Source organism: Macrobrachium nipponense, chromosome 12, assembly GCF_015104395.2.
Source record: "Macrobrachium nipponense isolate FS-2020 chromosome 12, ASM1510439v2, whole genome shotgun sequence".
Classification (NCBI taxonomy): domain Eukaryota; kingdom Metazoa; phylum Arthropoda; class Malacostraca; order Decapoda; family Palaemonidae; genus Macrobrachium; species Macrobrachium nipponense.
The window spans coordinates 94,452,946-94,479,518 of record NC_087205.1 but is presented as its reverse complement, the minus strand read 5'-3'; the positions used below and the strand labels follow the sequence as shown (position 1 = coordinate 94,479,518).

Sequence of the window (26,573 nt, the reverse complement as noted above, 5' to 3'; positions counted from 1 at the left end):
AATTAACCTTAATTAGCCTGGCTAATGCGAAGGCGGCAATTTCAACACCTTCTCCATGGCTGGAATTTCTTCTGGAATTCCTTCCCAAAAGGTGACGTCATTTCCGTGGGCGTAACGGCGGCACGTCGTAATAGTAGTAGGAAGTCGATGTTACGTCAAATATAATCTTCGGTTAAGTAACATTCTAGTGATTTTCCCAGAATGCAGGAAGCAGATTCTGTGTCGTCTGCTTATAGTTGATTTGTGTGGTTGGTCATCTGCTTTGCTTTTAATCTTCCTGTATCTTTCTTTTCTGTTTTTATTCTAAGTCTTCCTCCCATCTTTCCGTTTTGACGAACGATACGTTCTGTGGGAGTTTGAAGAATTTCAGGTCAGTGGCCCCTTTAGTGGGCTTGTTCCTTATGAATAGGGTTCTTCATCTTCTGAATAATAATAATAATAATAATAATAATAATAATTATTATTATTATTATTTTAAGAAATTCACAGTCTCATGAAGAACAAATTGTTAAAAAAATCCACAATTATATATTACATAGAAGTATATTTTTTATATATAATTGCTGATTTTTTTTTAACAAATAATAATATTAATAATTAAGGTGTATTTTCATAGTTTCCTCGCATGCTATTCTTCCCACTTTTCTCTCTTCATTTACGTTTGTTTAAATAAACCCTCTTCTCGGTATTCCCGAAACTCGTACTATTCACCCTCGAGCAGATTTTTTTCGAAAGGAAATGTTTTTTTTTTTTCTACTACGCCATCGGTGACACATTCCTCTAACGTAATATTTATCTAAGGCAGGAAATGCTTTTTTGATAATTGGAATATCTTCTTCTTCTATATTACGACAGAAGTTATGGCGTTTCATATGTTTTCCCTTAACTCAGATGATGAAATATGATTAAGTTCATCTTATTATTCTGCAGCAACGTAGAGAGAGAGAGAGAGATTTACAGTGTGAATCGAACTCAGTCATAAGCAGTTTTGTAATTCGCGTTATCGATACGTTGGTCACAGGATTTTGTCCACATATCTGTTAGGTGCTCTCTCTCTCTCTCTCTCTCTCTCTCTCTCTCTCACACACGTCCATAACAAACACTCGCACATACTAAGTAGAGAGAAAGAGGGAGCGACTGCTTCGCATGCAAAAAAATAAGTCTGTAGAGGGAGTAACAAAGGTGCTGTGCATAAGCGAATGTATAGTGCATTAAGAAATTTACAAAATATTGTGAAATGTATAGTGCACTTAAACTGTACTAGATGTTGATAAATGTATTGTGCATTAAGAAATGTACAAAATATTAAGAAATTTATAGTGCACCAAAACCTGTACTAAATATTAAACGTATTGTGCATTAAGAAATTTACAAAATATTAAGAAATGTACAGTGCGCTAAAAATGTACTAAATAATAAGAAATGTACAAAATATTAAGAAATGTATAGTAGATTAAAAAATGTACTAGATATTAAGAAATGTATAGTGCACTAAAAAATGTACTAAATATTAAGAAATGTATAGCACTAAAACATGCACTAGATATTAATAAATGTATTGTGCATTAAAAAATGTACAAAATATTAAGAAATGTATAGTGCATTAAGAAATGTACAAAATATTAAGAAATGTACAAAACATTAGGAAATGTATAGTGCACCAAGAAATGTACAAGACATTGAGAAATGTATGGTGCATTAAGAAATTTACAAAATATTAAGAAATGTATAGTGCACTAAAAATGTACTAAATATTAAGAAATGTATAGTACTACACTAAGAAATGTGCATAATATTAAGAAAGTTATAGCGCATTAAGTTATGTACAAAATATTAAGAAATTTATAGTACATTAAGAAATGTAAAAAATCATTAAAAATGTATTAACGCATAAACAAATGAAATGCATAGCGCATTAAGAAATGTACAAAACATGAAGACAAAACCAGTCGTTTTCGAAGAATCTAAGTACAGGTGGAGCTAATTCGTAGTGTGACGCCCTTTCAACATATTTGTCATTAAAAAAATTACATCATTTTAGTAATGACGAATTGGATATAACTTATCTACACACCTGTGTCCGTGCCATGTGCGCGCGCACGAGAGACAGCGCAGACCATTTGGACAAACACACACACACGCACAACAAGACAAGGTCTACCTTGTACACACACTCAAATTGAATATTACACACATTTATGTATAAAGGGATATTGGTTTATTTAAACCTTTACGAACGCTATGAAATATATATTCTTCCGTTTCTGTATTTATTTTTTATTTCTGTATGTGACATATTAAAGTTCAAACATACATTGAAGGAAACAACAGCACATGGTATTATAACTTTTATTGTCATATACGTTCTTACGATATTTGTACCCAAAACCACACCCTTAATGTCTGACCTGTTAATCCCTAGACTAGACCAACCAGTACCCATACCCCAGGGTCATAATTCCCACACGATATTGTAAGTATATGTTATTGTTGCTGTTTTAGATTTACCTGGCCTTATGCCAGCACGGGCTATTGCCTCTTGAGCAGCCCGTAACTAAGTCAGTAGTCGCTTGAAGATCCCACAAGGCGAATTCGAGAAATGAAAGAAGGAAGTCTGGGTATTTTTCACCAGAAATTGACGAATATATATATATATATATATATATATATATATATATATATATATATATATATATAAAATTATCACATCACCGTGATTCATATAAATTATTCGAGCTACAAATGTCCTTTAATATCTAATTCGCTCTAACCTCGGAATTAATATATTTTCATATATGTAAACCGAAGGGGAATTTTTTTTAGTTGATAATAATTTCGTCCTCTCGTGGGTGGGTTCGAACCACCGCCCAGCGGGACAGAGAAGAAATCAGGACTTCAGTGACGTTATATATATCGATTCGGCTAACGAAATATTAAAGGACATTTGTATCTCGAATAATATATATATATATTGAGAGAGAGCAACGAAAACATTCGTCGAAACACATCGAACTTCATTATGCCCATATGCCCACAATCCGTTAAAGTACCCACGGACACACACGCTGAGCACATGTGTTTTGGGAGCACCGGCTGAAGAAGCAGCTGTTTTGGCTCCCTGGCACCTCCTGTCCTGTCCTCCAGCAGCAGCCAAGGCACGACAGATGTCTCGCAAAAGCGACAACGAGGCAGTTCACAATATATGTTCGGATTCCCCGAACGCGGAAGTACCTTAGTTATACAGGGGTCGTTTGTATGTCTGGGAGTCATCTAAAATTTTGGCATATCTTCAAATATGTTCCGCGCCCCCAACCCGTGTCCTCAACTTTTCTTTAGTTTTCCTTCTTCTCCTTCTCTTCTTCTTCTTTGTCTTCTTCCTCTTCTTCTTTGTCATCTTTTTCTTCTTCTTCCTCTTCTTCTTCTTCTTCTTCCTCTTCTTCTTCCTCTTTTTCTTCTTTCTCTTCTTCATCTTTTTCTTCTTCTTCTTACTCTTTTTCTTCGTCTTCTTCCTCTTCCTCTTCTTCTTTTTCTTCCTCTTCTTCGCCTTCTTCCTCTTTTTCTTCTTCTTCCTCTTCTTTTTTTCTTCTTCCTATTCTTCTTTTTCTTCCTCTTCCTCTTCTTCTTCTTCCTCTTCCTCTTTTTCTTCTTCTTCTTCTTCTACTTCTTCTTCTTCTTCATGTATTCACAATCGGATTCCGGAACTGAGAAATAAGCAAAAACGTCCAACATTTTATTTTTATCGTCTATATTTCTTTCAATTTTTCTATTTTGCTTTTATTTCTATCTATCCTTCTCTCCTCCGTTTTTATTGGCATTCCCTTTCGTGTACAGAAAACGAACCATTTGTTAAATACTTCAAAAAAAGCTTCAGTTTTTTTTTTTTTTTTTTTTTTACAAGTCAATAGAATGAATCACATTCCTGACTTCATTTTTCGATTTCCGAAGGCCTCTTTGAGTCATGGCGCTCTGACGTTCCTGTCTTCATAGAGTTTTCTTTCTTATTCTACTTTTATAGACGTTTATATATGTGTGTGTGCGCGTGCTTGCGCATGCATTAATAGAACAACGAGCAGCCTTCAACAACAAAGAACACCTGAGTGACCTATATTCTGGGTTGAAGGCAGCGTGATCTGTGTATATATATATATATATATATATATATATATATATATATATATATATATATATATATAGAGAGAGAGAGAGAGAGAGAGAGAATGCATACATATATTTATACATACTATATGCATATTTATATATATATATATATTATATATATATATATATATATATATATATATATATATATAATATATATATTTAGTGAGAGAGAGAGAGATGTGAAAAATATATTTAGCATTTTATAAATATGTGTCTAACTTCCAACAATACATTCAGGAAAGTCCAGCAAACGCAGAGAGAGAGAGAGAGAGAGAAATTTGAAGCAAAGGTAATCCTCTTTCGCAGTCATATTTTGAAAACCAATCTTAATGCGTGCATGTCATCGAGCGCTCACGTCCGTCCGATTTCGCATAAATGACAGAGTCCTATCCTCTTGGCGTCGCATTTTCCCGCTAAGAAAGGCTATTATAATGACGACTGTGGTTTTGCGCACATTCATATGCCGTGTTCTTTGGTTCGACTCTCTCTCTCTCTCTCTTGGTACAACCTGGGTGACTGATTATTAGTTGAGCTGTCAGCTCCCTCAATCCTATATAGAGACTGATTGACTTTGGACCTCTCTACGTCCTTCGGTGTTTCCAGAATCCTCTCGCACCCCCAATTAATCAGCGACTATAAAAAAAATTACCTGCAGAATCAAAAAAAAATAAATTCCTCTCCGGGCTCAAGTAATCAATGACCCAAATTTTATGAGAGAGAGAGAGAAAGAGGAGTCTTGATATTAACTGTAGGTATTAATGCACGGAACAGTTGAGCAAGTAGTAAGGTTTATAAGTTTATATTCTCACCTTTCTCACCAGACGCCAGGTAGGCCTCCAGGCCTGTCAGTCGTCCTGCTTCAGGAACAGTCTCCATTCTTGGCGATCATCATAGAGCCTCATCTCATCAACTTCCCGCAAACTAGAGCCTCTCCTCTCTACTCCTCTCTCTATGTTTTGTAGCCATCTCATTTTTGGTCTTCCTACCGGTCTCCTTCCTTCCGGTGTCCATTCCAAAAACCTTATAGGATATCGCTCCTCCTCCATTCTTTTGGTGTGTCCCAAACCATCTAAGCTGTCTCTCTCCACAAAAATCTAGTATCCTCTCCACTCCCAGTTCTCTTCTAATGTCTTCATTTCGTAGCCTATCTAGTCTTGTTACACCTTTTATGAGTCTTAGGGCTTTCATTTCAGCTGCTTGAAGTTGGCTTCTAGTTCTTGATGTTAATGTCCATGATTCATGGCCATAAGTCAATATTGGTCTTAAAATAGAGAGGTATATTATGGTTTTCACTTTGCGAGGTATATTTCTGTCTTTCATTAGTGGGTAGAGCAGATACAGGTTGTTACTGAATTTCTGTATTCGGGTAGTTGTTTCCAGTTTTGAATCGTTTTGGTCACTAAACTCTACTCCTAAGTATTTGAAATTTCTACACTGTTTCAATGTCTGACCTTCTAATTCTACATCTACGTTACTTGGTGTTCGTGATAAGTGCATGATCTCTGTCTATCTTGTTGATCCGCATTCCATTAGCTGTTAAGATCGCGTTCCAGTTGTTGACGTTTTCTTGGAGAGATTCTGCGCTGAGGGCTATCATTGCATGGTCATCTGCATACATAAGGTTGATGGTCATATCTGCAGCTTCATCCTCACTAGTTCCCTCATACATTTATCTAAGAACAATATAAAAAGAAGTGGCGAAAGGACGCTGCCCTGTCTTACTCCTGATTTTATTTCAAACCAGTCTTCATTCTCTTGATTTGTTTTTACTCTGGATCTGATGTTTTGATAGGTGTTATAAATTGCTCTTATAAGTTTCTCAGGGATTCCATAGTAAGGGTCTTTTAGGGCATCCCATATTTTCATTCTTGGTACTCTATCAAAAGCCTTTCTAGATCTATAAAAGCAATATATCTATCCCTGTCCCATTCCCAGCTCTTCTCAAATATCATCTTGAGGGAGAAAATCATATCAGTTGTCCCTCTTCCTGGTCGAAAACCGTTTTGCCATTCACCCAGCTTTGGTTCAACATATCCTCTCAATCTAGTTTCAAGTATTCTTTCATATACTTTAAAAGCATGTGACATTAGGGATATTCCTCTATAATTGCTGCAATTTGTCTTGTCACCTTTCTTATAGATTGGGCATATTAGATCTCTTCTCCAGTCTTCAGGTGGCATTTGCCCATTCCAGAGTATGTCGATTAGCTCTAGTAGCCAGATGACTCCATCCTCCCCCATGTTTTTAAGGAGCTCTGCAGGTATTGTATCCACTCCATGGAGCCTTACCATTTCTCATCCCCAACCACATCAAATTCTACATGCTCTTCAAGGTCATTGTTTCCGTTGTTTAGTAGTGTTTCAAAAAGTGATGTTTCCATCCTAATTCAATTTCTCGGGGTTCGGTTAAAATTGTCCCATCCATAGGGTCTTTGATTACATAAGAGGGTGGTTGGCTTCCCTTTCTATAGTTTTTGGCAGTGCTATATATGAGTTTTCTGGTACCTTGGAGATCATTTCCCAGATCTTCTCCTATTCTTTTCCCATGTTTCTCTTTTTGTTTGAGCTTTTATTCTTTCCGTTTCTCTCGACGCTTCTTTATAGTTATTGTGATCTTCCAAATTCAAAGTTTTCATCCATTTTCTGAAGAGTTTCATTTTGTTTGCAACAGCGGCCTTTAGTGTGGGGGTCCACCAAGCAGTTTGTTTTTTCCTCCTACCTCGAACTCTTTTCTTTTGCACTGTATTATTAGCAGCACCCACTACAGCCATTCTAAAGTGTCTCCATTTTTCATTTGGGTCATTGCTATCCTGTTGCATTTGTTTAGCTCTACTTATTTCGTTTTGATATCTAACTAAGCACTCCTCTTCTCTCATATTCTCTAAAATAAATCTTTCTCTCACTTGGCTTTTAATTGGTTTGGGTTTTGTCATCTTTAATTTAATTAAGAGAAGCCTGTGATCTGAATCGAATGACACAGAGGGGATGCTTTTTACATCTCTGACCATATTTTTGTTATTTGTTATTGCCATATCAATCATTGATTTTTCAGTATATGCTCCTAAAGCCGAGTTCCATCGGTACCACGTCCACTTGTGGCTGTCTCTATGATTATAGAAAGAGTTCATAATGGACATCTGGTTTAGTATGCAAAAATCAATTATGTTTTCTCCTTCTCTATTTCTGTCTCCAATGCTAAATGGTCCTAATATGCTCTCTATGCCTGTCCTGTCTTGCCCAATATGTCCATTCATATCTCCAATTATTAATGTATTCTCTACATATGGGACAGAATCTTTTACTTCTTGTAGATGTCTGTAGAATTCTTCCTTTTCTTCTTGAGGGCGGCCCTGCTGTGGTGCATACACCTGAATTATGCTGGCTTGAAATGTTCCTAACTTTAAGGAAATGCTAATAATCCTATCACATTTGAATTCTAGATGACTAATTTTTCCAGCTAGCTCTTCACTCACAATAAAACCTACTCCGTGTCGTGCGGTTCTTCCACCTTTGTAAAATAATTGGTAATTGTTATGCAATAATTTTGTTCCTTCTCCTGGTAAACGGGTTTCACACAGCCCCAAAATGTCTATTTTTCTTTCCTCCATCATCATGATTACCTCCTCCTCCTTACCTCTCAAAGTGCTTAGATTTATTGTTCCTAATCTCAAAGATTTATTTCCCTGTCCATGTCCAATAACATTCCGAGTCAGGATGTGCCCGGGCATCCTTTGATCAATGGGTCTGTCCTGAAGTAAGTCGTGCGGTTCATGAGCAATTTATAGCAGCTCACCGGCTTGCTAGGCCTGTCGTGAGCCCTCAGAGCTGTTAATTTGTACCATCCATAAGCCTATTGCTTCCTAAAAGGTCACAGAGGTTCCAACATAACCCCCAAGCAGTCTTATGGTAGGTTTAAGCCACTGCACCTCTACAAGGTTACACAGCTCCTTATCCCAATGTATATATAATATATATATATATATATATATAATATATATATATATATATATATATATATATATATATATATATCCTTCATGAAGATTTAAATATCTTTTTCAACATCCTCTGGTCACATCAACCCTTCCCCCTCCCCCCCCCCCCCCCCACCCCCACCCCCACCCCGAGCGCCCATTGTCGTTTCCTCAATCACTCCGAGGCACATCCAAAATTCATGGGTCCTTTGAAGGGGAAGAAGCCCTCAGACTCTGTGACGCGCGAAGAGTTCTTCCTTCTTCTCTCTCTCTCTCTCATCATGATCCGTTATCAACAGATAGTCAAGAACATACATCCTCTTAAGTTGGAAGTGTCGAGATCCGTATATATACATATTTTTGTTAAGCTTTGGACAGAGTTGTCTATAGGTCACTAATTCTTGTTCATATATATATATATATATATATACGTAATAAATAAGTACTATATAGTACAACGAAAATAGTAACCTCTGGTTAGTGATGCTAACATTATATTCCTTGGATTACTTTTAAAATTTTTGAAGTCGATTCGAAATTAATAGAATTCCATCTTTATTTTTATTTATTATTATTATTATTATTATTATTATTATTATTATTATTATTATTATTATTATTATTATTATTATTATTATTATTATCAATGGCTTTCCTAATGGTAGGCCCTGTGAAAGTTTTGAGACCATCAGTTTAAAATTAAAATACTCGTTAACTCACAACTCGCAACAGACCTTACAGGGTCAGATGCATGCAATGACTGGCAATGAAGTTGGAAGCGTAGAATCCCTCTGAATTTCACACGGTTATTAAAAACAGAAATTTCCATCAAATCGTCTGAATCGTGGGGTTCCTCCAGGGAATTCTCTCTAAAGGTGAACTGTCTTACGTTAAGTATAAGACAGACTGGGGAGTTGCAGTCTTACAGATATTAGGGGTGAAGCGTGTCTTATCAGCGAGGAAACCAATGCTTCTGGTTGAGGGCAGACAATAAATGGTACTTGAATGTATTCATAAATTATAAGAAGAGTATCGACGTAGCGATAAACCTATATTTAACAGAGACAACCGTCCAAGGTTATGGGGTCAAGAGAGAACAATATTCACAGTTGCATAATATACGTCTAGGTTTCGAACCGATGTCATGTCTAGATCACTCCAAGAACGAATAACTCACTCCATCGAGGAATAATGATCACGGTATGAGCACACCTCAGTCGTCTCAGCAAGATTAAATGAATGTATCAGCAACCATCAAACTGAGACTACTTTGGCTTGGCACGCACTTTGGGAGATCACACTGCCATCGAAATGTTTGAGACTATAATAGGCCGTCAACTTACTTGATAGTTCTTTTTTTCAGTGAGCTGCTGTTGTTGTTTTTGTTGTTGTTCTTCTTCTCTCCTGAACAAAGAAAGGCGGAGACTTTGAAGGTTGACCTTGTATACCACTCTATTCCACGGGCACCAACTGATATCGACGCCAAGGAACGCGGTTTCTGATAAGATATATCTCAGTCTTCCTTTCTATTTTCTTTACCGTTTCTTTTATTATATATATATATATATATATATATATATATATATATATATATCTAATATTACACACACATTATATATATATAAAAAAACGCCAAAAATATAGGGAGAAAGTATTATATTTCAGAGACTGCTGCTGTCTCTCTCTTCAGGCTGATGAATGAGAAAAGTTACAGAAAAGGTGGTATTTCTCATTCATCTACCTGAAGAGAGAGACAGCAGCAGTCTCTGAAATATAGTATTTTCTCTCTATATTTTGGCGTTTTTATGAGCTCCTTTTATTAGATGAAATTCTGTTGTAAAAGAACATTTTTACCAGTCATATATATAGGTGTATATATATATATATATATATATATATATATATATATATATATACACCTATATATATGACTGGTAAAAATGTATATAAATATATATATATATATATATATATATATATATATATATATATATACACCTATATATGACTGGTAAAAATGTTCTGTTACAACAGAATTCCATCTAATAAAAGGAGCTCATAAAAACGCCAAAATATAGAGAGAAAATACTATATTTCAGAGACTGCTACTGTCTCTCTTCAGGTAGATGAATGAGAAATACCACCTTTTCTGTAACTTTTCTCATTCATCAGCCTGAAGAGAGAGACAGCAGCAGTCTCTGAAATATAATACTTTCTCCCTATATTTTGGCGTTTTTTATGGGCTCCTTTAATTATTATTAGTATTATATATATGTGTGTGTGTGTGTGTAGGTACACATCTAGCAACATTCTAGAACACAGTACATTTATGTGTATTTCAAAATGGACGCTATATTTAACACATCGTACGATTTCCGGGAACTCGGTGGTAAGGACGATTCATCCGCGGTGTCATTTTTATCGCATATTCCCAAATTTGTTCGATGATTTTACAGCAGCAAGTTCATAGAGCCATGATATAAACCTTCACGCCATTGGCACGATTATCACAAGGGTATTTGAAACGGCAAAATGTGCTCTAATTGTGTGGGATCCTTTGTAAGTCTATACTCTGTTTTTTTCCATCTGTCTATCCGCCTGTGGTGGTCGCGCAACTGCGTCGTAGGCTTTAAATAGTTACGCTATGTGTAAGTTTTAGGTAAATAAAAGGATATCTTGGTGTGCATTTGCAAGTGAAAAGTGTTTTAATAATTTACTGTATGCGAATTACACCGTTAATATTCGAAATAGGATATTATTTAAAGCTCGGGACGCAGTGTTACCATGCGCAAACACCACAGGCGGATGGACAGATGAAAAAAAAGTATAGACTATACTATGTTTTTGTTCAACAGACGCCCTTTTCCCCCGTGCGAGGGTCTGGTGCTAACAAAGACACAGCCATTTGTTTCTCTAGAGGTAAGGTTGCTCTTCAAGTTTATTGGGTGGTGCTCAAATAGAGCTCGGTGAACCGGTGTCCGGTAGGCTGATACGGTCTTCAGCACATCGAACGTACGGCCGGAATTGCACCACTCAATCTCGGCGCACACGTGCTTGATTACACCATTTAAAGAAGAGTGACAGTGTAGTCACATCCCGCACATCTGGAGGGAGGGGGGGTCGTGGTTGGGATAAGGGGGTTGGGGGCTTAACTCAACAGATCCGTCGCCAGCTACTCGTGCTCGTAGCCTTATGTATTACAAATATAACTGTTACATGACTATATACTAGAATTCCCTTCGTGAAAAATAATGACACACTACAAAACTTTATAAATGAGTAACTTTACTTCAGTCATGAATATCATCGCCATTATTACTATTCTTAGAAGGTCTTATTGTTCTTATGGTTCTAGAACGGAAACGAATTCTAACCTCCGGGGAGAGGTTGTCTTGAGATTGAGGGGTGGGAAGGGGGGGAGTTGGCCAGTGGGGGAATGGAGAGGGTGGGGGTTGCCGGATGGCTACATGTTGTACTCTCCACACTACAGGCGCTGGCCGATAATAATTACATTATCATCATCAGTAGTAGTGTTATCTAACTTTCTTGTAAAGATGGCGTGACAGTGTTCAAGACTAATAATAATAGTTTTCAAGACTAATAAAAATAGTCTTAATACGTACGTAACAAAGTCAGAAATACGTGGCCATAACTACTGAAATGGGAACATAAAACACTAGAAATCATGCATTTATTTCATTCAATACACTTTCGGAACATCATTGTCTGGTCACATAGAAAATTTAAGTATATTGATCTATTAAAAAATATTGTGACTATATATTTGTTGATTTTTTATATAAATTACATACATTGTATACGTATTAAATTGTAAAATGAACTCTTCCTCTTATCGTGAATAAAAGAGGGGAAAAGTCTTGATAAGTTATACAATAACATTTACACATTGTGAAATCAGTTATCAACAAGGGAGTTCATTAACACGTGCGTGTACCTATAATAGGCTACCCGTTAATAGGAGTCACAATTATAAAAATATATGTGAAAAATATTTTCACTGCTCATGGCTGGCACCCGCGAAGACTACACTTGCATATTATAACCCTTGTCAACGAAAAGATCACGGCACAACCAAGTTCTATCACAATGCAGTGGCTTAAAATCAATACATAGGCCTACTAGAGGGCACGATCATAGGTATCACAAATAGAGGACTAGCTTAATAAGTACAAAACCAAGTGCCTTACTGGAAACCACTCTGCGCCTTTCAAGGTCTCTCGTAAAGGAGAGAGAGAGAGAGAGAGAGAGAGAGAGAGAGAGAGAGAGAGAGGTGGCTGGACGAGAGAGAGAGAGAGAGAGAGAGAGAGAGAGAGAGGAGAGAGTGGCAACTGCGATTCACTTTTCATATATGCTGCATGCAAACATGTGAGTATCACCTTCCCCTTTTTTAAAATACATAAGTAAAGTCATGTCTACTCCACAGAACAGAATTTTGCATCCTCCATCACACACCAATGTCACACAGACAATAATCTACCTCACATATATTATAGTATATAAATAAAGTACTCAATCAACAGCTGTAAATTCTCGCTACGCATAACTTCAGACAGGAGAACTTCTGGAATGTTCCACGGCAGATGTTTTCGAGAACCGCGGGAGTGGGGGGGGGGAGGGGTTTGTTTCCGAGAAGCTGGGTCGACGTCACTGCCAAAAGAAGCGTAGGCTACCAGTATCTGAGGATAAAAGAAAGCTTCCTGTAATTACTTATCAATCGTACATGAGCAATCGCTTTTAACTTGAGTAAAATTCTCTCTCTCTCTCTCTCTCTCTCTCTCTCTCTCTCTCTCTCTCTCCTCTCTCTCTCTCTCTATCTATCTACACAAGAATCATTCAGTGCTATTTAACCAGATTCTTCTACGGAGCGGAAAAGAAGAACTCTTCCTGCTGACATTTCTTTCTTTCTTTAATTAGAAAAATATTACATGTCATTTACATAAGGAAGATGTTACAAAATATTACAAAAATATATACCCACAATATTTACAAATTACCAGGGATTTTAAAATAAATAATAATAAATAATAATAATAATTAATTATTATTATTATTTGTTATTATTATTATTATTGTTATTATTTTTAACTAGGCTTAAAGAATTTTTTTTAAACACTGGGTAATAATTGTAGTATTACTTATAATTACAGTAACGCTCACACTTATACGTTCATAAGACTCTTACCTGTACTTTGAAGGAATTTCGTTAAGGAATTGCAGGCGGGTTCTTCGTCACCACTAAACTCTTATCTACCTCCGGCGGGGGATGCAGGCCAGACTATGATGGTCTACGTCTGGTCGGGGAAGGTGCTCCTTTTGCCATTTGCATCGTGTATACTCCGTCAGGTTGAGCACACAGTCTTCCAAAACGTATTTTTTATAAATTTCAAAGCTGAATGTCATTGTCCTACCGAATTGCTGATCAGGAAGGCACTTGTGATCAGAATCCGGGCTATAATCGGGGTCGTCTACGCATTCGGCCATCGCGAACTCTCCCTGGAGTAGGTTTCTGCACAGCGCCTTCGGTGAATTCGGAAAAATGACGCATCTTCGTCATTGCGATGCACCCGACAGTCATTCTGTCAGGTGTCAACGAATCGACAGCTTTCCCATCAGCATTTCCACAGGTCGAATTGGGGCACAGGCATTTTTCCGTGGGTGTGGTGGTGGTCACATTCCCCGCGAAGGCGTTGGGTGGTAGAGTCTGAGTCTGACACTGTGAGTGCACAACGAAATATGTCACCAGGACAATGACCACAGACCAGACAACGAAAATCAGGATACTCGTAAGAAGAGAGAATGGCCACTTGAGATTGTTCACAAACTCCATGACTGCCTTCCGCTCTTTGAGCATGACTGCCTTCCGCTCTTTGAGACACTATACTAATGACTGGCCGGTTGAGCTATGATATCCAGAATACGTACCTTCCCCACGTGTCGTATCCAAGATCTACAGTGTATACGTATCTATCTGTCCACCCGGCGCCGACACGAGTGACACGTTACAACACGTTGTCACTTTTCCGTGAACTGAGGCGAGATATTATATATGTCACATCCCATTGCGTGATTTATATCCATACATCGAGCTACAAATGTCCTTTAATACCTAATTCGCTCTACCACGCAATTAATATATATATATATATTATATATATATATATATATATATATACATCGAGCTACAAATATCCTTTAATATCTAATTCGCTCTACCTCGGAATTAATATATTTTCATATACGTTAATCGAAGGGGAATTTTTTAGTCGATAAGAAATTTTGTCGGCCCAAGAGCGCGAACCATCGAACCCAATATATGCAGGGGGCACAGTGAAGCCTTTTAGACCACACCGCCGCCGCGAGATTCTCCTCCGGTGATGGTGTGGTCACGGTGCACTAGACCGAGGGTGTAGTCTAAGCTTCCTATCGTCCTGAATGTGTTGTTTGTTTGTTTGTTTATTTGTATGGTGTTTTTACGTTGTATGGAACCAGTGGTTATTCAGCAACGGGACCAACGGCTTGACGTGACTTCCGAACCACGTCGAGAGTGAACTTCTATCACCAGAAATACACATCTCTCACTCCACAATGGAAAGTGTTGGTTCGATGGTTGGCGCCCGTGAGCCGACAAATTTCTTATCGACTAAAAAATTCCCCTTTAGTTACCGTATATGAAAATATTTAATTCCGAGGTTGAGCGAATTGGATATTAAAGGACATTTGTAGCTCGATATGTATTATATACGTGTATATTATATATATATATATATATATATAGTATATATATATTATATTATATATATATATATATATTAATATAATACAATACAATATGCCAGGCTAGTTTTTCTTTACTGTTTTTTTATAATGCAAAAAAAAAAAAAAAAAAAATTAATGCTTGAGATCGAGGATCACTACTAAAAAACTGATCATGTGGGGAAAAAATTAGACTTATAACAATGCATGTCCTTCTGTGTTCGTACGAATGCAATTGCCTTTATATATATGTATATATATATATATATATATATATATATATATATATATATTTGTATATATATGTGTGTGTACTGTATATGTATATACACAATTGTATTCTTACACAGTCGTAAGAACACGTATCATTATAATCTATACAAGTTCATTATAAATGTAGCTGTTTCACAAATTATTGTTTTTTTAATATATTTTTTAGTATTTCACTTTCAAGGCCAGATATGTATTAGGACTGTCAAGTGATCAACGAGTCGTAACATTGATTGATTTGTTAGTTCTTACTGGCGTCGCAAGGACGAGGTGTAAACACATTCACCTAAAGTTGCATTTATAATTCAATAAAGATCCCACACGCCTAGGCTTGAAAGTGAAGTACAAAAAAAATAATCATTTATAGATAGGCTACACTCATAAATATACTTGTATCAGTGAACATTATAGCGGTTTCAACGGCATTTAGTTTTTATAGAATCTTCGGTACCCACTACTTAAGTGGTAGGTATTATAAGCCGTTCGAGTGACAAGTCATCCACTTCCGGTGCTCTCTCTCTCTCTCTCTCTCTCTGCTTCTTCCTCTCTTTCTCTCTTCCAATCTCTACTCCTCTCTCTCTCGTGACCGAGTTGCTGTTGATAGAATCTTTAGTGAACCAAGGCCTATTCTGTCTGCTGGCGTTCCACAGGATAATGTTATTGGTCTAGTGTTATTTTTAATGCGTACAATATATGCGTCGTATATACAAAATCCCAAGGAATAGAGTAACGGCCGTCTTGACTCATAACAATAAATAGAAAAAAAAGAAAGAAGGTTGCGTATATTGCACCATTAATTGACTGACGCATGAGAATCGTAGAATCTGGACGGATGAGAATCTGGAGACACCTGCAAGTAATATGAGAAAAACTATGGCCTTAAAGCGTATACACACTCTCACACACACAAGGTCTTCCCAACTACCTAAAGAAAAACGTGATGAGTAAAAAAAAATAAATAAATAAATAGAGCCGCCATATTAATGAAAGGATTACTTTACCATGACAGAATAAACCCGGCACTCACTAATCGAGCTAAACATTGGTTCCCAGTGAAAGCCTTAAGAATAGAATACAAAATACTTCTTACAGTCTTTGAAGCCCTTAAAATTTGGGGAACCGACATATCTAAGAAACAGCAAGTTAAGCATATATATATATATATATATATATATATATATATATATATATATATAGATAAGATATTTGTAAAGGTATTGTGTATGGTGCTATGAGTAAACCTTCTCCCCCTAATGTACCCGTGAGATTTCTCCAGGCTTTTAAGAAAATTACTTGAATATTTGGAGGATGAATTAGAACGTCATGACATTCCCTTAACTGTAGCAAACCTCATTAGTCTCATAAGGTTATGTATCAAAGATAGTAAATTTTGTTTTAATGGGAATTTTTTGTACAAAAGTTTGGCATGTCTATTGGGTAATCCCTTATCTCCTGTCCTTAGCAATATTTACATGGAATTTTTTTAGACAAAACTCTTACCAAGAATTTTGCCCCAAAAAGTTATATGGTTTAGGTATGTGGATGATATTTTCTGTATTTGGCCAGTTCACGAAAATCTCCTGGAATTCCTTAATAATCTCAATAATTTAGTCCCTTCTATAAAATTTACTGTAGAGGAAGAAAGAAATTGTAATTTGAATTTTCTTGATGTAACTGTCCATAGAAATTATAGAAATTTCACCCTTTCAATCTTTCGGAAATCAACTAACATTGCCTCTTGTTCAATACTACTCCAATCACCATCAAAATGTTAAATTCTCTGTTTTTTCTGGGATGTTCCTAAGGGCTTTACGTGTCTGCAGCCCGCAGTTTATTGACGCTGAAATTAAAACTATTTATGATATTGCATTAAAACTTAAATACCCAAGGACTTTTGTAGATGTGGCATGGAAAAGAGCTAGATAAACATTTTATTCAACTAATGACAAACTTGAATTTAGTAAGCATAACATTCTAAAATTACCCTATGATGAAAGGTTTTCAGATATTCCTAGAATTTTAAAGCTATTCAACATAAATGTTGTTTTCAGTAATATTAATGTCAAGAGTTTAGTAGTCAAAAATTCTCCTAAAGAACTTCCAGGCTGCATATATGAAACTCCTTGCAAAAAGTGTGATAACGTCTAGTACGGACAGACCGGTAAATCTCTTTCACAACGTCTCAAACAGCGCCAATATTCTGTGAGAACTGGGCAAATATCGAATGCATTATTCGTACATATGAGAGATTTAGATCATCCTATTTACTGGAGTCAAGCAAGAGCCTTAATCCCATGTAATGACACAGTTAAAAGGAATATAATTGAATCTTGTTTCATCAAGTCAAATAATAGAAATGATCTAAATGTAAGTCTTGGTTTATTTAAACTTGATGCTTTCATAATGAAAAAAGTTGTAGATAAATATAAGCAACAAAATTAATATATTCAGTTTTTCCATGTTTTGAACTGTAAAGATACTTTGTAATTTCGGCTAGGGTCAAATCTGTTTGTGAGCGTGTGATATCCGATAATCCTGGATTATCTCTTTTAATTTTTACCCTTTTGACAATTAGCCATCTGGTATTCTTGATCTTGTTGTGTACCTGAGACCTTTCTCTCCAATTGTATTTCACTCGCTCCTTGACAATGTCTTAATAAAGACGAAAGCGCTTGGATTTCTGACTATCATTTTCCTTTGGTATTCGCTTATTTAATGAAGTCACGTGCATCTGCTATGATTTTTTAAGCATACTTATATATATATATATATATATATATATATATATATATATATATATATATATATATATATACACACACACACACATATATATATATATATAATAGGCTAATTGAACCACGACCATAAGTCTGGCGAGACTGAGAGAGCATTTGAACTTTGCTAGCCAAGACTGTACAACGAAAGTGAAGATCATTATACAAGAAGAAAGCAAACTTAAAAAAAGACCTAAAGGCTCTCCCATTCTGCAGGAGCTATGTGATACTGAAAGACAATTATATTATAAAAATATAAAGCAACTCGATTACGAAAAAAAACGTACAAGGACCCGCTAGAGAGGGGAATAATCTCTGTGAAAGGCTGTACATAAAACCAAACGAATGAACACACACACACAGAGCGAGGTTACACGAACAGAAGCATCGTAAAGAAGAGCGTAGAATGTTCTCGCAGGTCTTGAAAGAGTAATATCAATAATGCAACAAAAACAAGGCCACGTGTGCGTCAGCGAAAGATTCCTCCTCCTCCTCCCTCTTATCAAATGCTGACAAATAATTAAAACGGTTACCTTTCGCGCGCAAGTAATGGAACGAAGAAGAATCATTACTATTTCAGTAGATGAAAAATATTCACATGGAACAAACCCATCACAGGGGCCACTGACTTGATATTAGAGCTTGCAACGAATGGTCTTAAAAAAAATTAGCTTAACCTCCCATGATTTCCCTGGGCGAGGCGCGAACTCGCTATATCTGAGCGGCATGACACGACACTACTACCATACCATACCATACCAGCAACATACTATACAAACAGCATGTATGACGTAGTTATCTTAGATTGAAACAAAATTATAACATACGTAAGACCACACGAATCTCACGGCATCGCAAATGCAGTGGTATATATGTAAAAAAAAAAAATGGTAATCTGGGCATTTAGGGAAGGAGGATGACGTCACCAGGAATAATTCCCTTTGTCGCTGCGTGGGTTCGCTCGCTCGCTCGCTCGCTCGCATCCCCGCCAGCGTGGAGGGCTGTGGCCTCAGGTGCCGATCGTTGTTTTTTCTCCTGTTTTTATTCCTTTTATCGTTCTCATTTGCATTTCCCCTTTCGCCTTTTAAGTAAACGACCTGCTCTTCCATTTTGTTCTCGCGAACGACTTTAATTTCTGAACGGAGCAATTTGCAGAATCAAAATAAACTCCATAAAACACGACTTAGCAGATCTCTGCCATTGTAGCCGTAAGCGGTGTGTATGTGCCGCCGATGTTGTAGAAATTCGATCTTATGATTTGTTTAAGGTAGCGCCGATTTCTGACTCGATAAATGAAATTTAAAAGGATATAGTTACATGAACTTGGAATGATCTCATTCTTAGTCAAGTAAAATTGTAGAACAGGATAGTCAAGGCAAAGAAAACGAATGTTTGGTTAGTGTTACCTCCGCCATCTTCCGAAAGGCGAAAGCCAACGACATAAATTCTGCCACGCCGGTGGCATCTGCGTTATTATTATTATTAATTATTTTATGTTTTTGTATGTTATAATTTGTTCCTGGAAGTTGAAGAATTCTATTCCAAATGAAATGTATATACCATGACAAAATAATTCGCTATGAATAATGATTATGTTAGCGAAGAAAAAGGTCTAGACAAATATGGCAAGAGCGCCTATACTACAGCTTTCGTTCGCGAGTTCTATAAGTCCAATTATTCTTGAAATCAAAACAGTGAAGATGCTTATTTATACTTTGCATCATTCAAGGTAACAATAGTTATAATTAAATCTTTAATTTATTCGCCATTGTGAACCATTCTCTCTTTCCGGTATACCTCCGCAAAGCTTGGTCATGCGTATTGGGAAGGTCGAACCTGTAGTATTGATCAGTTCCCTTCGTTGTGGCTGAACCGTATCTCTGTGCCTCACACAGAGCCCAGCGCCCTTCGGCAACACATCGTTATCAGAGGAGCATCCTCCCAAGTCTATTGTCTCTCTCTCTGTGGAGAGAAATCAGGGGAAAGGCCTCTGTCTCGACCCTTTTTTTCAATTACCCGCCACTCCAGGCTGAGCCTCCTGCGCTTGGGTGAACGGCGTGCTGCGTGAGACAAGAGATCGCCTCCTGCTGCCGCTAGTTGGTCGAGTTCAAATCTACGAGCTACACCAGTCAGACGGACGGACGGCCCTTTTTGACAACCAGCCAAAGGTAGTTGACAGGCCAGCACAGCAGCAGCAGCTACTCAAGACCCGAGCTTGGCTGCCTGCAGTAACTCCACGTGCGTCAGACGTAGAAGAGGTAGAGAGAGAGTAGTCGGACCTCGTCTCCTCTCGTCTCCTACAGTTCCTCTCATCTGAGAAGGCACGGGCTTTGGTTTTTAACCCTTTTCGTATTCCGCATGTATTAGTCTCGCAGTGTGATAGTTTGTGATGACAGTTTAACCAGTAAGGAAACACCGAAGGACGTTATTTTCATGAAAGAGTGAAAAGGAAACTCAACGTCATTTAAACCAACTCCCCACTTCGTCGGACATTGGAGAGTAGTCGCTCCCGTCGCCGTCATCCTGTGAACCCAATTTCTACACATCTCGTCTGAGACCCCTTTCAACATCAGAAACCTGGAGGGGCGTAGCGTACCAAGGCTGGCTCAATTCGTTTTGCGTTTTTTGAACAATATGGACGTTGTGCCCGTCATTCTCTAGCATTAGCTACACAAGGAGTGGCTCTGTTGGGGAGGTTCCAGTTTCGACAGTTGGAATCGAAGGAGGAAGAAGAAGAGTGACAATCGGAATTTCGACCCTGTGCTGCAGTTCTTACAATAAAGGTAGGTCATTTCGTGGCTTGTTCTTTGCTATAACAATCCAGTACGATTGTCATTTTTTTTTTTTTTTTAAGTTTTAAAGCTGTTTTTTTTTGGTGTTTGTTTTGACAACAGCCGTATAGGACGAGGAATGTCTACAAAAGTGAAAGTTAAGGCTTATCTTATTCCGGTAACTTTTTAGGTTATGCTAACCTTTATCAGCTTAAGGGTAAAAGAAAAAGCTAGTAACATAAAGAATTGGATAGATATCTTCGTACAAACAATGTGCGTGATTTAGAAATTAAAACTAGGAGTGATTTTAATTTCAAATCTGATATTGAGGCGTTTTTGCGATAGTAATTTACGCTAACCTTTATCAACTTGAAGGATGAAAAAAAAAATTCAGTAGCACAAAGAATATATGCACATTCTTTCAATTAATGTGCACGATTCAGGTATTCAGAGAAAGGGATTAATGTAATTTAAAATTGAAATTTAGGCGTGACTTTCTAGCCGAACTCAATATTGATCAGTTTCTTATGAATGAACGACCAGAGATAGGCCTGGCACTCTGGTCGCCGTGCGCATGCGCTCCACAAAATAGGCCAACAAATGTGGCCATCAGTCAGGAACCTGTGATAGGCCTTGTGCACACGAAATGTGGGTAAAATTTACACTTCCATGATTAATTGTATTGTATAATTCACAAGATAGGTTATTACAAGGCTTATTATAAGCAGTGTTGAGTCTGTCTTCAACAAGAATTCTCAGGTTGGGCTAATTTGTATCTAGGATTCTCAATTGCCCTTGGATTTCTGTTATACAAAGACCTGCTATAACTAACCGACATCTGAAGAAAGGTTTCAACACAGTAACTAGCCTATGCAGTCGTTTAAAGCTTTGAAGGAAATATTAGTTCTCTGTAAACTAACTAGTGAAAACGAAAAATACTTGCACCAGCCTAGTAGGTAGTATAATCGCGTGGCTTATGAAATAACTGAAATAAATTTGCGATTACAGATTCTGAAGATACGTCTTAGAAATAAAGTGGGCTATAAGTATTACCATTATTTATGTATTTACTAGCTTACCTTGCAATTTTTGTTGGTGGATATAATAGGCAAGTTAACAGCGGCTTTGAGAGTCAAAACTTGGAATAGAAATGAGCTTGGTTAGAAATTGCCACAATTATCTTCCTAGGATTCAGTCCCCAGTACTTCTCATTTAAATGTAAATGTAAACAGATTGCCAAGGATGCTGTGTAACCCATATCTATTATTATGATTATATTAAGAGCTAAAATTGTTGTTGAACAAGCATAAAATATTTGGCTAGTATTTACTTTAAATTCAAGGGCATATTTTCCATTGTACGGTCAACAATGAATGCTCTATTTTGAATTTGGGGAAAATATTTGGAATTAACTACGAAATTCATGATTGCCAAACCCTGTGCGGACACGACTCCCAACCCCATTAATTATTTGGGCAATGCATCCCCCAAGATTATGCAAAATCAGACTAACAATGTTTCAAACATAATTCACAAGCCGGAGGTGCCAGGCCAAGTGTATAATCTTCACTATTTTAAGGCCCTCATAGCTGCAAATATAACATCTTGATATTTGGCTAATAGACCCACCCCAAAGTTATTTTGTGTATTTTGTATCAAATTACTTAGCTGAGATGTTTGACTAATGGCTTAATTACATAATATTCAGGTACTTTGTATTATCATATGTCAAGTCACCAAAGTCATATTCTGATTTCCCATTGTTATAATAGACTATTTTCTGTAACGACACCATAATTTTATGTTTAATATCACTGATGTATTTTTTGTAAAATGTCCATTTTGTCAGAGTTAGCTCAATGATTTTTGCAACATTGCCAGCTCGTTTTGCAAAACAGTCAACTTTATCAACAAAGGGACTAGGCTATGTCCAGTACTTATGGGTCGTTTCACCAACTAGGTAATAATGAACAAGTTAAAGATATAAATCATAATTGTGGATAAGCTGCTCTTCAACTTATACTAGCGTGTGACATGAACATGCAGTAGTCTTTTGTTTTTCTGTGACTAGGATGAAAAAATGGCCAATGCTTCGGCGTTTTTATTGAGTATAGAGAGAGAGAGATTAAAAAAAATTAAAGCATCCTATCAGCCAACGATATCCGAAATGTTTGCCTTATACTGCTACATCGGAAGCGTAATACCCTACGCCTAGCCGGATAACGTTCCTAGGAGTTTCGCTTATCCGGACCCAAAAGCAAAACCAGATAGACGGTCCGGGATCGATTGGGAGAGAGAGGAATGGACGGATGAGTCATTCTCTCTCTCTCTCTCTCTCTCTCTCTCTCTCTCTCTCTCTCTCTCTCTCTCTCTCTCTCTCTCTCTCTCTCTGACGTAACTAACTTAGCCAGATTGTTAAACGATTGGGATGAATTTGTCTTTTTCTAGATTCTTATGATCTCTCGTATAATCAGTGATAAAAGGACGTATTTGATCCGCTTTTATCTTTGAATGTTGGTGGGGTATACAGAACAAATGTGGTTGCATAGGTCCTTTTTTTATTGTGAAATACCCATCACAGGTGTTTGGCCAAATAGAACGTAAATTATCTAAGATTTCTTGAAGGAATTGGTGGCTTCCTGTCTGCTTCATTTAAATTCATCATTGAGACTATAACCTCTCTCTCTCTCTCTCTCTCTCTCTCTCTCTCTCTCTCTCTCTCTCTCTCTCTCTCTCTCTCTCTCTCTCTCTCTCTCTCTCTCTCAGGACTAGTAGCATCACATGTCTTGAGTATTGTATCATAGGCAGTTTAATGCAGACTGCATCACATGATTTATTTATTTTTTTTACTTGCTTGAAAATAATGCTAATTTGATTTGTCTGTGTGAGTGTCTGTGTAACACACACACACACACACACACACACACACACACACCACACACGATTGCTGTCTTGAATTCTGCTGGATACGTCATCTTAAATGTGATTGTTCATGGGTATAAATGCGTCTTGCTAATATTTGTAAGACACAGCGAGTTGATTTAATATTACTTAATTTCAGAAGCCGTTTTTGCACTTTGTAAAACAGCAGGTTTGCTTAGGTTTAGTTACTGTAGTACCATCAGGTTTGCTTAAGTTAGTTACTTTAGTACCATCGATCAGTCCCTTTCAAAGCATGATATTGTTTCAACACTTGAGTACCAAATCAATTTAATCCAGTTAGTCCTGGTAACCATACTGGTTTCAAAGACACGGCAACGGCTCCATTTTAAAGTGCGCACCAAATACTTTTTCTTTTCTCTCGCCTGTATAAGCAAGGTGTGAGAGTGTAAAACTCTACGGGGTTAGCACGCTTGCTTTCGTGTCAATACTCTCTCTCTCTCTCTCTCTCTCTCTCTCTCTCTCTCTCTCTCTCTCTCTCTCTCTCTCTCTCTCTCAGGATGGACGATGATTTTATCGCGGCATGCTTCCGTTGTTTACTTGAAGTCGAGGTTTCCAAAGATACTGACGAAAAATAAAAAAAAAAACCCTAAGAGATGGCAATATCCTTTGGGTTTTTTTTCAATTCCTCTACAGTAAACTGGAGAGATGATCTTACATGCTCTTCAGTATTTTAAGGGTAAATCCAGTAGTTTCAAGAGTTGTAGACAGATTACCTTGAATTTTAATTTGATAATTTGTAGAAACTGTAGCCTCCTGTGTCGAATTTAACTAATTATTTAAACAACATAAAACTGTTCACAGTAGTACCGTAAAACTCTGAAGCACTTGACTGACCTTGTCATGGTTTTTGGTAGTCTTAAGCCTATTAAGCGGTTCTTCTCCAAGTATTTGATAATTTACTTGACATTTTTATCTACTTATTTATTAATTTACTTTATTTTTCTAGTAACTGATCTCGTTTTGTATTTCGTATTGTCATCTGTTACGTCTTGCAAATGAAGACTATATTCTTTGAAAGCTTAAATTTTAAGTCAGTTGGGTTTTCCAAATGAATATACGTACATTCCCTTAATTTTTATATATTTTCATTTTTTTTGGCAATTTTATGAAAATGAACAATTAGAAGTGAACATTTTTCGTTATAACTGTTTCAAGGGCTTCATTTATCTAGAAATAAATCTCGGTATCTTTTAGAAAAGTTAGGTATATCTTAGTTTTACCAGACCACTGAGCTGATTAACAGCTCTTCTCCTAGGGCTGGCCCGAAGGATTAGATATATTTTTACGTGACTAGGAACCAATTGGTTACCTAGCAACGGGACCTACAGCTTATTGTGGGATCCGAACCACATTGTATCGAGAAATTAATTTCTATCGCCAGAAATAAATTCCTCTGGTTCCGCGTTGGACGGTATCTTTTAGAAGTACAGCGAAGCTTCTTGCTGACATGGTAAAGTTTCTCTCTCTCTCTCTCTCTCTCTCTCTCTCTCTCTCTCTCTCTCTCTCTCGTGATTACTAGACTTAAACTTTTTTCATGCCACTACATGTTATCTGTTTTTGCACTAAGTACACTTTTATTTAGGAGCCAATGTCAAGATCGCCTTTATACACGTTAAACCAGAGAGAGAGAGAGAGAGAGAGAGAGATTTGAACCATCTTTCCTATCATGGAGAACTACGTAATGGTATACTGCCCTCTTCGAAACAGATACTTCAGCTTAGGCTAAATTATCTGAGCCTTAGGAAATGATCGAAGTAGACTAATCTTTAATAAAAAAAAAATCGGTAAATAAATGAACAAAACGTACCATCTTTATGTACATTGTGTTGCACGCGAGCTTGCAATATGCAAAGTTAATTTTTTTTTTACCAGTATTCTGCCAACGAATATTTAACAAGGGTAGAACAGGAAGTCGAAACAGATGGAAAATGTCTACGCGTGCATTCTGAAGATTGCATTGTCAAAGCGGCATTGCAAAAAGAAGTCTCTTGCAACGTGACCTGTGTTTTAAAGGGGCGCTGCCATAGGCCTATTGGAGCATCCCTTTGGCCCCTTCCTGCAACCCTGACAGTTGCTTCATAGTACTAGGTTTTAATACCTTAACTCTGTTTTCCATGCAGCGCTGAATGATCTCATATGTCCCAGCGCTTGGCTTTTGGCCTAGATCTTATTCCAGATTTAGTTCAACGAAAAGCGCTATCTTGGGAATATGCGTTACGAATATGTGGCGTCTTGAAGTGATGCAATATTGTGCATAGTAGTTCTGTACATCCGTGTGAGGCAAGATGGGTTTTGGGTTTTGACTTGTTTCATATGGGTAGAATTGATTCTCTCTCTCTCTCTCTCTCTCTCTCTCTCTCTCTCTCTCTCTAAATTTCACCCATGGAGCAGGAGATGTCTTAGGATGGAGGCGAGAGAGGAGGCCGTAATCGAGCAGCAGTGAGTAGTCAAAAGAGAGTTCAGTGACCTCTCACACACCTGCAGGATCCAAGATGGAGGGAGGAAGTTGGGGTGGGTGGGGGAGGGGGGATTTTGGGGGTGTGGACGATTGGGTGCATACCGTTTCGAGTCTGTGAATTTTTAAATTTAATTTTTAGTTGGCAATGGTTTTGTGTCAAGATTCTGACGAAAGCCCCCTGACTAGAATTGGGGATCTCTCTCTCTCTCTCTCTCTCTCTGCAGGTATCCGCATATAGCTGTGTTCGTATACACAACACATGACTAGACGCATACGTAGTCTGATCTGCATTCAAATGTAGACTACTTAATGATTTCAGAGCCTCCATAGTAGATCCCTGGAAAGCATATAAACGGTGTGGAAAATGCTCTTTAAGAAGTAGGTGGCTCTTAGGATTGTGTAAAAGAAAAAAGAAAAATCAAAATAAATATGCCAGGCGCCGTCTC

At 37.3% G+C, this 26,573-nt stretch overlaps 1 protein-coding gene and 1 long non-coding RNA gene across 2 annotated transcripts in view; both read left to right on the top strand.

Annotated features, from left to right (window-relative positions):
• The first annotated feature begins 12,285 nt into the window (after positions 1 to 12,285).
• On the top strand, positions 12,286 to 12,688 carry LOC135225053 (uncharacterized). The gene is made up of 2 exons (XR_010316897.1): positions 12,286 to 12,425; positions 12,476 to 12,688. It is a non-coding gene; the product is annotated as an uncharacterized LOC135225053 (long non-coding RNA).
• Positions 12,689 to 19,825: 7,137 nt separating this feature from the next.
• LOC135224673 (influenza virus NS1A-binding protein homolog B-like) overlaps positions 19,826 to 26,573 on the top strand; it is a 29,605-nt gene continuing 22,857 nt past the window's right edge. The window contains exon 1 of the mRNA XM_064263913.1: positions 19,826 to 20,738. The gene's annotated coding sequence lies outside the window, so the exon portion shown is untranslated. The remainder of the gene's footprint in view (positions 20,739 to 26,573) is intronic.